Source organism: Sorex fumeus, unplaced genomic scaffold, assembly GCF_029834395.1.
Source record: "Sorex fumeus unplaced genomic scaffold, SorFum_2.1 ptg000097l, whole genome shotgun sequence".
In the NCBI taxonomy this organism is placed as follows: Eukaryota; Metazoa; Chordata; class Mammalia; order Eulipotyphla; family Soricidae; genus Sorex; species Sorex fumeus.
The window spans coordinates 392,132-407,644 of NW_026606154.1; positions in this window are offsets into that span (position 1 = coordinate 392,132).

The following is a 15,513-nucleotide window of genomic DNA, read 5'->3' on the forward strand; positions in this document are numbered from 1 at the left end:
TGGTCCCCTGAGCACCGCCAGGAGTGACTCCTGAGTGCAGAGCCAGGAGGAAACCCTGGGCATCGCCAGGTGTGACCCCAAAAAGAAAAAAAAATATGTTCTTTATAATACAAAGGATAAAAAACAAGTACAAGTCTCCCCGGACACAACGCACTGGCAAGGGAGGAGTTTTGTATTTGCCAGGTGTCTGAGGAGAAGTTCAGCACCTCAGCCCAGGACAGTCGCACCATTAAGTAGCAGAGCCCAGATTCAGCTACGATTTATCTCCCTACCAAGTAAATATTTTCCCCATTACACCCTCTCCCTCATTATACTATCACTAGGTTTATAGTTTTGTTCAATAATGGAGCTACATCTAAAATAGACCTTTTATTCCGAAATGAAATATCGCGACTGAGAATATGGTAAATTCTATTTTGGTGTTGTTTTTATTTGTAAAACTCACATAAAAATATTCTAAACTTGTATGAGTTGCCTCAGAGGACATTTTTATTCATTTAGAGGATAAAATTCAAGATGTATGCATATGCATATATTTAATTAATATTTAATTATGTACACTAAAAATTCTTTCTGAAAAACTAATGCAATATCATTGTTGCATGGCTCGTTTTTATCTTAAGTGATACAACATCTTGGAAATTAACTTTGCTATAGCCCAGGGTGAAAGGAAAACCAAGGCGTCTTTAACCCAGCTATGTAAATTTCCGTGCCCGGTTATTTAACTATTTGTCGAGGTTCACAGAGTAGCTGATGTAAGCCGGCACCGCATGGTTCCTTAATTGCGGAGAGGGTTCTTTCAGGGTACATAGCTTCTTCTAAATTTTATATTCTATAGCTTCCATTTTTTAATATTAAGTATTTTTTCATTAGTAGTAATCTCAGGAAATAAGAATGGGCCATCAGTCAGTTTAACATTAAAGTAATTTTTCTTTTTTTTTTTTTTTGGTCCCGGGAAAGAGAGAAGTGATGCCAGGGGCACGAAATAAAAAACCCAGAAATCACATAAATCCCCTTTTCAAGGGCAAAACTACTCTACGTGGCCCTTGGAAGTATTAGGTTGTGAACATCCAATCAAAAATAAATGGGATAAGAAATAAAACAAAAAGTGGACCGGTGTTAAATTGCCGCTCTTCAGCATCAGGGAATACATTTTATATCAAGAAACTCATAAAGAATAGATGATTTAGTTTAGCTTTCCTACCCACCAAGTTTTTTTGTCCTGGCTTGTGCTGAAAGCCCCTGGTGTTTTGTAATACTTTTCTTTTTGTTTTCTCTCTTTGGGGAGTCTCTCTCGATAGCTAACAATAGCGACCTTTCCTCGGACTTAGATGAATCAAACGCATTTAGTTTTAATCCTACAGGTCACTATGTCAGTGACGAAAGGAAACAGGGAGACTACATTCGAGCTACAGCCTCTGGTTAGTCAGGGAATCGGGCCCTTTCATCTTGCTGCATATTACAAACTTCGTATACTCGCAGTAACCTATGCTATTATCACACGTGAAAAATTTACCTGTCTTGCCCGCAAAAGGTCTTACAGACTTTCTACAGCCCTCGCGTGCTCGAAGTTCAAACTCGATTCCTCATATTATCTGCCCAAATCACAAAGCAAACCATGCTCAAATGGACGGTTAAACCACATTGGGTTTGGCTCCAGAGCATGGAGTCTGCTAAATAAAATGCCATCTTCAAAGTCTTTCAGGCATACATGGTGTTGTTCACATATATACACGCGTGTCTATGTGCATATGTCTAAATGTTAAAATGACCAGTGTAGGCATTCTATTATATCTTAGAAAATTGGTTACTTTGCCATGACCAGAATTCAGAAGCATGACGGGAAGGTAGCACTGTAACACTGTCCTCCCGTTTTTCATCGATTTGCTTGAGCGGGCACCAGTAACTTCTCCATTGTGAGACTTGTCGTTACTATTTTTGGCATATCGAATACGCCATGGGGAGCTTGCCAGGCTCTGCCGTGTGGGCAGGATACTCTTGGTAGCTTGCCGGGCTCTTCGAGAGGGATGGAGGAATTGAACCTGGGTCCGCCACGTGCAAGGCAAACGCCCTATCCACTGTGCTATTAACAGAGTAACGGTTCACAATGTTTTGGTAAATGTGGTGAACTTTTTAAGACCTGTCCCAAGGTTCTGAAAGGCTTTTCCTTGCTGAATTCCTTTTCTGAGAGTGGAATTAGAGTGGGGAGAGGGCAAACATGTTCACAGCGGCTTCTTCTGGGCTCTGAGACTCACAAGTGACACCAGGAAATTGTGGAGCAGTGAGTCCAAAGGGCAAAAACAATGTCTCAAGACTAGTTTTGATGGCCTCACCAGTGGCAGGAGAGGAGCTGCCTCGCTAGTTTGAGATGTTCTGTAAAGGGGACTCTGGAAAACCAAGTCTTAGGAATGCTCATTAAAAATAAATTCGCTGGGGTTGGGAGCGATAGCACAGAGGGGAGGGCATTTGCCTTGCACATGGCCGACCCGGGTTTGATTCCCAGCATCCCATAGGGTCCCCTGAGTACCGCCAGGAGTAATTCCTGAGTGCAGAGCTAGGAGGAACCCCTGTGCATCGCCGGGTGTGACCCAAAAAGAAAAAAAGAAAAATTTGCTGTGAAAGCAGGGTCCCTGGACTTCTAGTGTAGCCATGTTCCGATGACTTGGAGAGAAGGACTCTTACTTCCCATCACGAGGAATAGCTTCAAAATCAGAGGCTAGGGCTGATCCTGTGTAGCACTGTCCTCCCGCTGTTCATCGATGTGCTCGAGTGGGCACCAGTAACGTCTCCACTGTGAGTCTTGTTACTGTTTTTGGCATATCAAAAATGTCACAGCTTGCCAGGCTTTTACCGCGCCGGCGCAATACTCTTGGTAGCTTGCCAGGCTCTCCGAGAGGGGTGGAGGAATCGAACCGGGGTCGACCCCTGGTCAGCTGCATGCGAGGCAAGCAAGCGCCTTACCACTGTGCTATTGCTCTGCCCAAAAATATTATTTTGATCTGAGGGAAAAAAAGACCGTTTTTGATAAACTGTGATTCCCAGGAGTGTTGCATTTCAGTACATGTTATCCTACAACGTCGGGCACAGCATTTGGACACAGGCTCTCGGGCACTCCCAGCGGGCACTGTGGGCCAAGCTTCTTTCACCCTGCCAGTCGGCTCCTTGACCTTGCCCGTGTTATCAGAAATGTTGGCGCTGGGGCAGGCACCTCTGGACCTGTGCAAACTACGTGGGGTGGTTCCTGTTGGGAAGTGCGTGTGTTTACGCGCTGATGCGAGCAGGTGATTCAGTGGCACGGAGTCTTGGCACTTGCCGTGGCCGTGACCAGCTGCCTCCAGACCTCAGCCTCGAAGCGTTTAAGAGAGGCCGGGCGCTCTGGAGAGCCTGCGCTCGGACACGAGAAACTGGAGCCGCTCGTTTTGGAAGAATGGGTGATATTAATGCGGGGTAAAACTATCTCTGTGGCAGTCGCTGTGGCCGCTGCTTTATTTTTCTTCACTTTTCCCCGTGAGCGTGGCAGTTCACAGCTACCGCACAGCTTTTCTGGCCTCTCAAGGAAAGTGCCACCTCGAAGAACTTTATTCTGTCTGGTTATGGCTCCAAAGTGCACCAAAGTAATGCGAATGATTTCCCAGTGGCGGAAGAGGATTTCTGGCCTCTTATGGAGTAATGTAAATTTATAATCTGTGTCTGGTTTTCCAAATGATTTAAGTTTCAACTCTCACACAAAACCGAATTTCATCCAACTGATTATATGCCACGTCTACACTTCTGAAAAAGTCTTGAGTCCAGGTAAAGGTAAAGGTAAAGGCCCTCCCGTTAATCGTCGATTTGCTCGAGCGGGCCCAGTAACGTCTCCATTGGAGACTTTGTTGTTACTGTGTCTGGCATATCGAATACTCTCGGTAGCTTGCCGGGCTCTCCGGGAGGGGCGGAGGAATCGAACTCGGATCGGCCATGTTGGCCGCTTGTAAGGCGAACACCCTACCCGCTGTGCTATCACTCCAGCCCTAATTCATATTTATCAGACACTTGTCTTTTACCGATTCTGATTCATTTTAAATTCCCTATACATATTACTAAGTGAAAATGTCGATTTTTGCATAACTACAGAAGAAATAAAGAAAATATCCTTATTATTGTTAGAAAATACATTAACAGAAACATTTGCTGTTACTTGGTGAAGTTGCATGGTTGAATTTTATTTATTGGTTTGGTGTTTGGGCCACGGCCAGCGATGTTCAGGACTCACCCCGGCTCGGGCAAAATCTACAGGCTCCCGATGCCTGCCAGACCTTCTGACCTCTTGTGTGCAGTGGCTTTATTGGTTACCTTTTCTAATTCTTGTTTAATTTTGCCAATGTTGCATCAGGCCAAGCCCCGGACAGATAATCCCGAATTATTCCCAAGTCTGTGTTGTGGATGTACTAGAGGTCGGATAATACAAACACAGACAGCTGCCAGGGGTTACATGTCTGTCCACTGGGCAAGTGTCAAAGCAGGAACATGGTGAGGAGCCCTGTCCTGTGGGCAGGACCAGGGGCGTCAGTGTCCACCCTAGTCTGAGCAGCCTTTGTGCTCCGGGTAGCCACTGCATTTTCCGTGACCCCGCGGGTCCAAAGCCACTTCCTGGGGCACTCAAGTGTGTCCTGCGGGGGCGTGGGAGGGTTCCCTCCACATCAGGTGGGGCTATCTTTCGGCTTAAAACCTGAGGGAGAGGGAAGTCCCTTTTTCCTTTTCTTTTTCCCTTCCCTCCTCTCCCCCCAGCCCCTCCCCCCCACCAAAGTCGCAAATCTGCTGTAGTTGATATGCAAGCCAGTGTTGACATCAGGTTCCAAGTTTAGAGAAGATAAGTGGGAGATTTAAAAAGCTGCAAATTCTCCTCTGGGATGCAGTTTTCCTAAGGACAGCGCCTGAGTTTCAGACACACTGCATTCTTGGCACCGAAATGTCGTTTGGGTCTCTTTTTGGTCCTAGGCGCCAAATCCCAAGACAGTCATAACATAGAAATAGAATTGCTTTATACCACCTCGCAGTGAGCCCAGAGGATTAATGAAGAGAACTTATGTCAAAGATAGATTTATTATCAGATGTGATTTAAACAAAGCAGTTAGGGAGAGACTTTGCATTCTCCCCGCCCCCACCCCCGCTCCTCCCTCCTCCCTTCCGTTCCACTTGTGAAAGTCGCAATGGTTGGACTAAATGTTTAAAGCATCTTGGTTGTAAGAGCCAGAAAGGTAGAGCCAGGCAGCTCGCCTGGTCCTGTGCTCACCTATGCCGGGGGCCCCCAGCACCACCTGTGGTCCTCTGCGGCACCACCAGGGGTCACTCCCGAGCACAGAGCCAGGAATCGCCAAGCCCAGTGCTCCCCGGCTCCCTACACACACATGCACATGCACACACACGCACACGCACACACACTCTCACACACCATATACACACCACACACACATACACACACATACACCACACACACATACACTACACATACCAAACACAAACACAAACATACACACACAGGCATATAGATGCACACACACCACACACATATACACATACACTACACACACATACACCACACACCACACACACACACCACACACACCGCACATACATACACACACCATACACACCGCACATACACCATACACACATACACATACCACACACACATGCACATACACACACACCACACACATATACACCACACACACACACACCATACACACCATACACACACACATATAGACACATCACACACATACACACCACATATACATACACACATTCACACATATCCACACACCACACACAACACCACATACATCACACATCACACACACACCACACTATACACAACAAAACACACACAACACACTCACACACACACACATACGCACACGGTACTCAGGGCTGTTTCTGGCTGTGCTCCATGGTGTACCGGGCTTGGGCCGGGCCTCCACATGCAGAGCGAAGCGGAGCTCAGGCCGCAGAGCGCTAGCGTGTGTGAAGGAGCGTGTCAGCGCAGCAGCTGAGCCAGCACCCACGGGGGTCTCCTGAGGGGCGCCACGCTCTGCTTGACATGCTGGGTTCCACATTTATTTTGTTTATTTGTTTGTATTTGTTTTTGTGGTGCCGAGAGCACACCAGGGCGGGCGCCCAGCGTGAAGCCAGCCCGCTCCCAGCCCCGCCTTTAACCCAGAGCAGAGGCGCCTCCAGTGAGCAGCACCTCCTGCCTGAGGGCCGTGCCTTCAGCAGCTGCCCCTGCCGACCCTTGAGTGGGCAGGCGTTCCTTCGAACAGGACACCCTAAGGGGGCTGCGGGAAGGTGGGGTCAGCCTCCTGGGGACCGCAGGTTCTGGATGAAGAGCAGCCTTGCTTTCTTTTTTTGTTTCCCTTGATTAGCTCAGGGTGATCAGTAGCAACCGTGGCCGGAAGAAGGCCTTTCAGAACAGTCAAGCAGCACCATGCTCTCTCCCTTGGCCTGAGAAACAATAATTTCCACGGGATCCCTGTCGAAGCATGAGAGAGGAGAGAACTGGGGTCTCGGGGGCCCTCCGGGAAGGAGGCGTGGGGACGGGGGCTGGGCTGGGAGGGTCCGGGTCTCCCTGGAAGGGCCTGTGTCGTTTCCCGGGAGGTGTCTGGCTGCCACGTCTGGTCACTGGATGGTGCTTCGCCAGCACCTGAGAGCAGGAGCTGAAGGGCGGAAGGACCAGGAGAGAGACGGTCACTCTCTCCCGAGTCACGTCTGCAGCCTGGGGACCGGCTGGGAAGATGAGGACTGGGGATGGAGCAGGGATTTGCTCTTTGCAGGACGGTCAGTCCCCCAACCTCACCCAGGGTTTGGTGGCTCTTATGCTCCCCACAAAAAGGAATTTCAGGAGTAGATGAGCAGTGGTGGAATAAAAACAGATTTTATTTGGAGGTGTGTTTCGGAAGGGGATGGAGGGAGAGGACGTGAGAGAGTAATGCGCTCCAAGGAAGAAGCAGGGCCTTTGCTCAGTGCACATCTCAAGAGGGGAGATGCGGGTGACACATGTGCTCGGGTACCACGTCTGCCTGGCCATGTGGGCACAGGCAGCACATGGACCCGGGCAGCATAAGCACGCCCTTCCTTTGTTCCAGGTGGCGTTTATAGGATTTCTTCAACCTGCCCCCCATGTGGGGCTTTCTAGCGAGGTAAGAGTTCGTTGCTAGGGTGGTTGCCAAGAGGGGGCTGCCTTGGTCTGGAGTTTCTCCTGCAGAGGTAGGGGCCAGTCAGGTATCGTAAATCTCCTTCAGGTCCTGTCTCTGTCTCTGCTAAAGTTGTGTCTCTATGGGGTCCAGCCTCCTCAGGGTCATCACTGGAGCCAGGAAGATCTTATCAGGCCTAGGCCTTAGGTCTGGCAGCTTCAGCGTTCTCGGATTCATTGCTTCTCAGAAATTCCATTGCCATGAGCCCTCTCCTGTCTACCTGCCTGCCTCAATAGTACATCCGGTCGGGTGCTGGCCTTACTTGCTGCCAACCTGGATTCCATCCCCAGCACCAGATAGGGTACCCAGGATCCTTGAGGAGTGATCTCTGAGCACAGAGCCAGGAGTAAGCCCTGAGCACCACCAGGTGTAGCCTGCAAACAAAGACCAACCTCAAACAAAAACAAACAAACAAAAAACAGTGGAATTCTCTTTCGTTCAGTTTATTGACAGGACTTTAGTTCATCTGTGTATAGTTTCATGCAGCAGATCAAAGTGTGAGCCCTACTTCTTTCTCTCTGGAATATATAGTACACACACACACACACACACACACACACACACACACACACGCATTCACGCACGCACACACTCACACACACACATACGCGCATGCACGCACGCACGCACTCACGCACACACACGCACACACACACACAATCTCTGGACTTGTAGTGTGAGAGTAATTCATGAAGGAGTAAGCGACGTCCACGCAGATCACACTCTAGTCATGCACAACCCATATTTGGAATTTGACAGTGGACCAGGCAAACCAGTTTATTGAAACTGACCCGGAGAGGTGCAGTGACCTGTCCTAGGTCATCCCCGCTCAGAAACTGCACCACCTGAAAGAAAATCCAGTTCTCCGTTTCTTCTTTTCTCAAGAAGCGATAGTCTAGGCAAGGCTGCTGGTGCTCTGACGGCGGCAGGGACAGTCTGGTGGGCACTGGAGTGTTGGGGATGAGGTCGGTGGGGAGGCGAGGAGGGGGTGAGCCCAGTGTGCCAGGGGCCTCAGCTTTAGACAAAGGACCTTTCTGCTGCTCTTTCTACCCGGGTTCTTTGCTCTGGCTGAAGGAGAAAAATGAGTGGCTCACAGGGCCTGGAGCCGGGGTCCAAGAGAGGGGTTTGGGCGTCCCAAGGTGATCCCAGCATGTCGGGGGCTTCCCAGAGCTCCACAAAGTGGATGTTAGTGAATAATCCTCACTGTAACCCACAACCGAGGTGAAAAAAATCAGGAGCTTCCCTAAGTGCATCTGGCAAGCGTTTCGTCTTCCCTTAAATAAAATAAATTCCCTTAATAAAGCCAACGGAGGCAGGGTGGTGGTGGTGGGGTGGGCGGGTGGGGGGGGGAGGGAGGGCGCGTGTGATTTATTGCGGGTGCAGAGACGCCCTTGACGCCCGGACTCTGTCTGTAACGGCTGGAAAACCAACTTGTCCGTGGCTTCCTCTTTTTGTGCCAATCTTACATTTTTTAAAAAATATAACTTTTATGAATATCATCATTAGCGCTATAAGCACAGGGAAGTATAAGTTAATTCTACAGTAAAGTGATTATTAAATCCATTAGTCATATACAGGGAATCCATAATTAACTTATTCTCCGGCATCAAGTAAATGATTCTACTGTGTGCTTTAAGAAAGCAATTGTTCACTAATATGCAAAATACAGCAGAACTATTAGATCATAAAGCCATGCAATCTTATAATTAAATTATAAATTTTACATATTTTAATAATGTGCTTTATATACTTTAATTGTTTTCTACGCAAGATTAAAAGGAGGTGCCATGGTTTTTCTCAGACATATTATATCTTGACCTGAACCGTGCAATACTTAATAATAATCGATGAGGGGCTGCACGGATGACAGCAGTCTTTCAGCGGATCAGATATTTCTTTGGGTTATTGCCGGAGACGAAGAGGGAACCGCGCATTCGTCTTAAGTGGAATCACAACTGCACCCTTGGGCTGGCTTTTGTTTTCCGCCCCCCCTGGGCTGTGGCAATGGCCACGGGTGTGCTCGGTGTGTGTTCCGGGCCATGAGAGCGGGCGCCCCCAGTTCCCCAGCCTGGCCTGTGTGTGCGGGGAACGGGCCGTGCACATCAGCCTCTCGGTGGGGGCCCTGTGACTCTGTGAGCAATTTGCTGCTGTTAGTGTCTTTTGGATTAAATAATGATGCCATTTTTTTTCCTTGTGTGCATTTAGACCTGGGAAATATTACTGATCAGGGCCACGGGGGTTGGGGGAGGGGGTCGTCTCTGTCCCGTTTCCCCCGGCACCCTCCCTGCTAATCCACTCGCCACAGGGACGGCGGAAGTTGGCTCCTTGCTCCCCACCGGAGTGGGCCAGTTGCGCCCTGTGGCCCCATGACACCTCCTCCTTCCAGTTTCCAGAGGGAATGTCCTTGGAAGCTGCCCTAGCGCAGGCAGTGAGTGGTCAGCCGGTCCGTGCCCTCCTCGATGGATGCCGTGACGCTTACGGCCACTCCACCCTGTGTCCAGTCCTGAGTGTGAGCCCAGGGTTGCCACGAGGCTGTGCCGGGGAGGCTTCTTGAGTCTGGACCAGATAGCAAGGATGGCATTGAGGTTGACCCTGGATGCTCACGGCGCCGTTTGCTTCGGCTGGCTGGGTTAAGCAACAGACATGAATTTTATTTATTTATTTACTTACTTACTTATTTTCATAATTCTGGAGGATGGAAGCCTAAGATCAAAGTGGGCAGGGCTGGAGGCAGCTCGTAGTATAACTGTGAGGTGAGAAGGGTTCGCAGTGTATTGGGTCTGAGGCTGGGCACGAGGCCAACCTGGGAAGGCCTGCAGAGTCGTGCCGTGGGTTTGCCCTTTACTCGGCAGACCCAGAGGACCCGCCAGAGGATACAGCAGGTGCCCGTGAGAGAGTGCTGCCGGCATGAAGTTCCTGTGAGGCTCCCAAAAACAATAAGCCGCCTGGAGCCCTGGGGAAGATCAAGGGTAGGAAGGTTCGGGTAGTGACAGGGGGTGGAGGCCGGAGCTGGGTGAGGTTGGCCAGCGCCCTGGCCCCCGCCACACTTCTGGGCACCGTGTTCTGCGGAAGTGACTTGCACGGTGGGTCGTGGAGCTGCGGGAATCACACATCCTCCCCGCCCGCTCCCCAGGGCCCCTGGTTATCCAGTTCCTGCGCTGGAGGTGGTGGCGAGGCTCCGGCCAGTTCACAGGGAAAAGTCTGGCACCTCGGAGGAGGGACGCCAGTCTTGGCTGCGATGATTCTAACGTGCTTCTAAAATTTTAATTAGTGGAGGCAGATTGGTCCCTCACTGCTGCCCTCTGCCCGTTCCCGGCCCCCGGCTTCTGAGCTGCCCCTGCTTCCTGCTTCTAACTGAACCGCGTCTGACACACGGCACTGGGGAAGTATTGGGTACCATATGGCGAGTCGATAACTGATGTCCATTGTGACACCAGGGCCAGGACGGTGGTGAGTGGCATGCTGCCCCCTTCCAGGACCGTCGTTCTTCGAGCCTGTGCTCGGTTTGTGCTGAATCTCTCAGCCAGTCTGATTCTGATGATTGGGTTTGAGGAATCTTTTATTTTTTTCTTTTTGGGTCACACTGGTGGTGCTCAGGGCTTATGCCCTCCTGCCTTATGCACTCAGGAATTACTCCTGGCCTGGCGGTGCTCGGGGGACCATATGGGATGCTGGGAGTCAAACCTGAATCATCCGCGTGCAAGGCAAACGCCCTACCCGCTGTGCTATCGCTCCAACCCCGTTTTGAGGAATCTTGACTTAAGCTCACTCAGCTCACGGTGTGGGTTATGTCACAGTCACGCCCCATCTCTGGAACGGAGAGACGAGAGGAGACGTGGGCTGACAGCCGGAAGCAAAGTCTCCAGAGCCCTGTCAGCCCTTGGAGCGCCTCCCGGAAGGAGGGGGAGCCCTGTGCGTTGGTGCCCTGAGCAGAGTGAGGGTCACAGGGGCGAGAGGGGCCCTTCTCAGGAGCAGAGGGGCTCCCACTTGGCCCTGCCAAGTCACAAGGGGATGCAGGAAGGTGTGGGGGGAAATAGCAGTGGGACCCTGGGAGCGTGGGCTGCCTGCTAAGGACCCCGACCAGGAGAGATCTCTGGAGCTGGCCAGTGGGGTGGGCTGAGCTCCAGGAGAAAGGAAATGCGGGAAGAATCAAGACCCCCCTCCCCCCTTAGGCCTCCTCCCTCCGACCCTCCATCCCTGGGGCTCTCCAGACCTGACTTGCCTCCCCAGAATTGGCTGACGGAGCAAGAGACGGCTTCACTTGCGAGTTTTCTGGCCGCACACGTCACCCTTTGTGGCCCCTGCGATATTGGCAGCCGGCAGGTGCAGCCCTGTCCTGTTTATATAACAGCAGTTGATGGGTAGTGACTTCATCGTTGGATATTTATGAGAGGTTTCATTTCAAATAATATCGTTTTGGCCCATGGCAATGCTAAGACGCGTCGCCATTATTACCGAACAGCTAAATCTTTAGGATATTGTGACTCTAACTGCGTCGTCCGCCCGGTTGGGACCCGGAAGAACCGGGGAAGTTAATATTTTTTCCCAAGCAATGAAAGCTTTATTATGAAAAGTCTCATTAGGAAGTTATCTGTCCCTAAAACACAGGGGCGAGCAGGAGGTCAGTCACACACACACAAAAGCAACTTTTCATACTTTCCCTGCACCTTCTGACTCCTGTCACATCACAGGGTAATTAAAAAGAGAAAAAGTCGCCTGCCCTCCATTATGAAGCTGGTGGCCTGCATGCCCTCCAGCCAGCCAAGCGCCGAGGTGACGAGGTGACAGCAAGTCCAGGCCCCCCTCCAGTCCCGGCCCCAGCGTCCTCAGCTTCACCCCCGGGACACAGCCCTTAGAGTCTGTGGATTTTTACTTAGTTGCTTGATTGGCTTTGGAGACCACGTCCAGCAGTGCTCAGGCCTTACTCCTGGCTCTGTGCTCAGGGATCCCTTCTGGTAGGGCCATCGTCTGAGGTGCCGGGGCTCAAACCAGGGTCAGCGGCATGCAAGGCACATCCCTGACCCCCAGGGACTCCTGCTTGGCCCTGCGTCTGTGGGGCTTATGTGTTTGGGGACCTGAGGGTTGTGGGTCTGGGGCTGGGGGGCACCAGGGCGGGTAGCAGTGCTCAGCAGGAGGCAGGGGTTGCTGGTGGAAGGGTCCGTGCCATTGGGGCACCCTTGGATTGGGGGAGACAGGCTTTGCCCGTGAGTCCTGAGTTCTGTTGCTGCATGCCCGGTATCTGTGAGCACAGAGCCAGGAGCAACCCCGGCGGACCCCCAGGTATGGCCCCAAAACCAACAAGCAAAGGATCAAAGGCAGAATGAGTGTGCATTTGAGATGAGACACTGGGGACACAGCCAGGCCAGGCAGTCACGTCCTGGGCCCGACATTCTTCTAGCGGGTTCCGTGAGGTCCTTCATCCCCCTTCCTCTCCCTCTCCCTCTCTCACCCCCCACCTCTCTCCCTTCTGTCTCCCCCACCTCTCCTCTCTTTCTCCTCCCTCTCTCTCTCCCTACCTCCCTCTCCCTCCCCTCTCTCCTTCTTCCTCTTCCTCTCTCTCCCTCTCTTGCTCTCTCGGCCTCCCATCTCTCCTTTTTCCTCTTTTCTCTCTTCTCTCCCTCTCTCTTGTCTATCTCTCTGTGTCTCTCTCTCCCATCTTTGACCCTCTTTTGTTCACGTTGCCCCTTAGAGCTGGCTGGCGTTCAGGAAGCCGCAGCTACTTCTGATGTTTCTAGGGGAAAAGAGAGGTACGTGTGTAATCGGGTAGCAAACCCACCTGGGACCCTCTTCTCTCACACACATGTAAAATACTTTCCCATTTCAAATCTCACCGTTATCACAGAGGAAGGCAACGTATTTTTGCCCAGTGTGACATGAATAAACTTGGGCATGGGGAGCCTATATGCTGATTCCCGGGCCCGGCCCTCCACTCACCCCCCCCCCCCCCCCCCCCCCCCCCCGTCTCCTGCCCTAAGTGAAACTGGATCAGTCCTCTGGGCTCTGTGTGAAAAAGGGTTTGCAGCTGGATTCCTTATGGAGAAAAAATAAGAATAAGGGATGTTAAATTTATGCCGGGGTAGACGCAACAAAGTTCTTTTTCCTCTGGTGACTATTTGCCTTTGAATTCCTCCGTGAAATCTTAGAATCATGAGAATATTTTTGTTAGGCTTTAAGAGACGTGCATTCCCAGCAAAGGTCTACCTCGTATTCTTTTAAGTTGAACGATTTCTTCCGGGACTTCTTTACACTCTGGAAATGCACTTTATTATCACATCCCGGCGTCCGTGGCTTTAAAGGCCACGGCATCTGCCTGACTTTCCGTGGGTGACATTCGTGCTTGTCACTTTCCCCGACAACCTCTCCCTTCCTTCTCCTTTGTCTTCCTCCACGGCCGCTGTTTGATTTATGAGTGAGGGGCTCTTTGGTTCTTCAAGATGCCTTTTGGTGAATCGGTCCAGTGACTTGTTATTGAAAAGCAGACTCCCTCCGGGACGACTTTGCCGACTCCCCTGAAGAGAAGGCCCTCCTCGGGGGCTGCCCCGCCGTGTTCTGGCACGCGAGGGGCCAGGGAAACCGTTTCCCTGAGAACGTCTGTGGAAGTTTCCCCCCTCCAGAGCCAGCCCCGGCCTGCTGCGAGGAACGCCGGCCAGGCCTGGACTCGGGAGCCCAGAGGCCCCCGCAGGACGCTGGGCCGGGCTCAGGAAATGAGCTGGCAGGTCAGGCTGAAGGAGGCCCCAGAAATGAGAAAGGAATTAGAGTCTGGAGGTGCCCTTGGAGGTCACAGACTGGGCGACCTCATATTTCTGACGGAGTTCCTTTCCCTTTGTCCCCCTGGGAGCTCGGAATGAGACTCTGCGGTCACTCTGCTAACCTTCTAGAGAGCCAGCTCCATGGCATCCCTCTGCCAGCCACCCCCCTTGCTCCCCCCTCCACACACACACATACACACACACACACACACACACACACACGCACGCACACACACACCAAACTCTATTTTGCTCACACCAGCCTGCTGGGTCCCCGGGGCAGGTGTGCAGTTTATTGGTGTGACTGGTAAGATTAAGTGACACAGAGTCTGGGAGTTGCAGTGAATAACTAGCCCCCCAAACCCCTGCTTCACCCCTATTTATCACTGGGCACCTTTAGAAGGGTCTGTAAGACCTGAAAGGCGCCACTTCCTGTCTGCGGTGCAGGTTATTACTGCTTCCTGTGGGACCCTGCCCAAGCCCGCTCCCGGACATGCTTGAGTGACTGGGCCAGCGTGCCAGTACCCTGCCAGGGGCGCCCAGGCCATCCTGTGGGTGTCCACACTCAGCAGTGTCCACCGGCCTCTTGGGCTGTTCCTGGCGTTGCTCAGGGTGGACGGTGGGATGCCAGGAACCTAACTGGTCACTGTCCCCTCTCCCCATAGCCGGCCATCGTGGGCGTCATTTCTGCTCCATCCTCACGCTGAGCTGGTGGTTTCAAGCTGCAGTGACCCCCACGGGTCCCCCCTGCTCTTTCCCGACCCCCAAGGAGTTGCTGCTCCTCTCAGAGTCTGCGAGAGGAGCCGGAGTGGTGAGAGCCGGGAGCCTCCCAGCTGCCCCATTTCGGAGCATCCCTGGGCGCCACCATATTCTCCGTGACTGGTACTCAGGGGTGGGGCTTTCATTCGCCCAGTCAGGGGCATGTCCCTGCTTGGGTCAGCGGGGCCCCCTGTATGAAAGGGGCAGAGGCTTGCTTCCATGGGAACTTTCTAGACAGGGACTAGAAGCCTTAGCGGAGCACTTTGTTATTCGGCTTGGCATTTGCTTCCTTCCAACAGTCGGACTTCCTGTGAGAGTGTTTGTGTCTGCTCAGGGTGGCACTGAGGCTGGAGCAGCCTGGTCAGTGTAAGACCCTCACGGAGACTCTGAAATCCTGACGCCTTCATCAGCCAGCCTCACTTTCCAAGGCGCAAAACCTCCTCCTTAGCCTCCCTCTTCCCCCAAGACTTGGCTCTTTTCTGTAGATTTTGCCTGGACTATTTCTTGCTTCTCTCTCTCCTTCCAAGTGGATGCATTGTGCCCCCCCCACCCCCCACCCCAGGGAAGAAGCAGTCCGGGGTGCCGTGTGGGCACCCATGCCTGTGTATGTGCCCTGTGGGTGGGAGGTCGAGGCTTCCGGCGCTCCTGCCATAGGCACCTGATGACTGAGCCTGCCCGCAGTCACCCGGACCCCGGGCTGGGCTCCTCCCTGCTACGAATATTAGCAGAGAAGCTCACGGCGAGGCTAGAAAAGGCAGCATCCCATGAGCAGA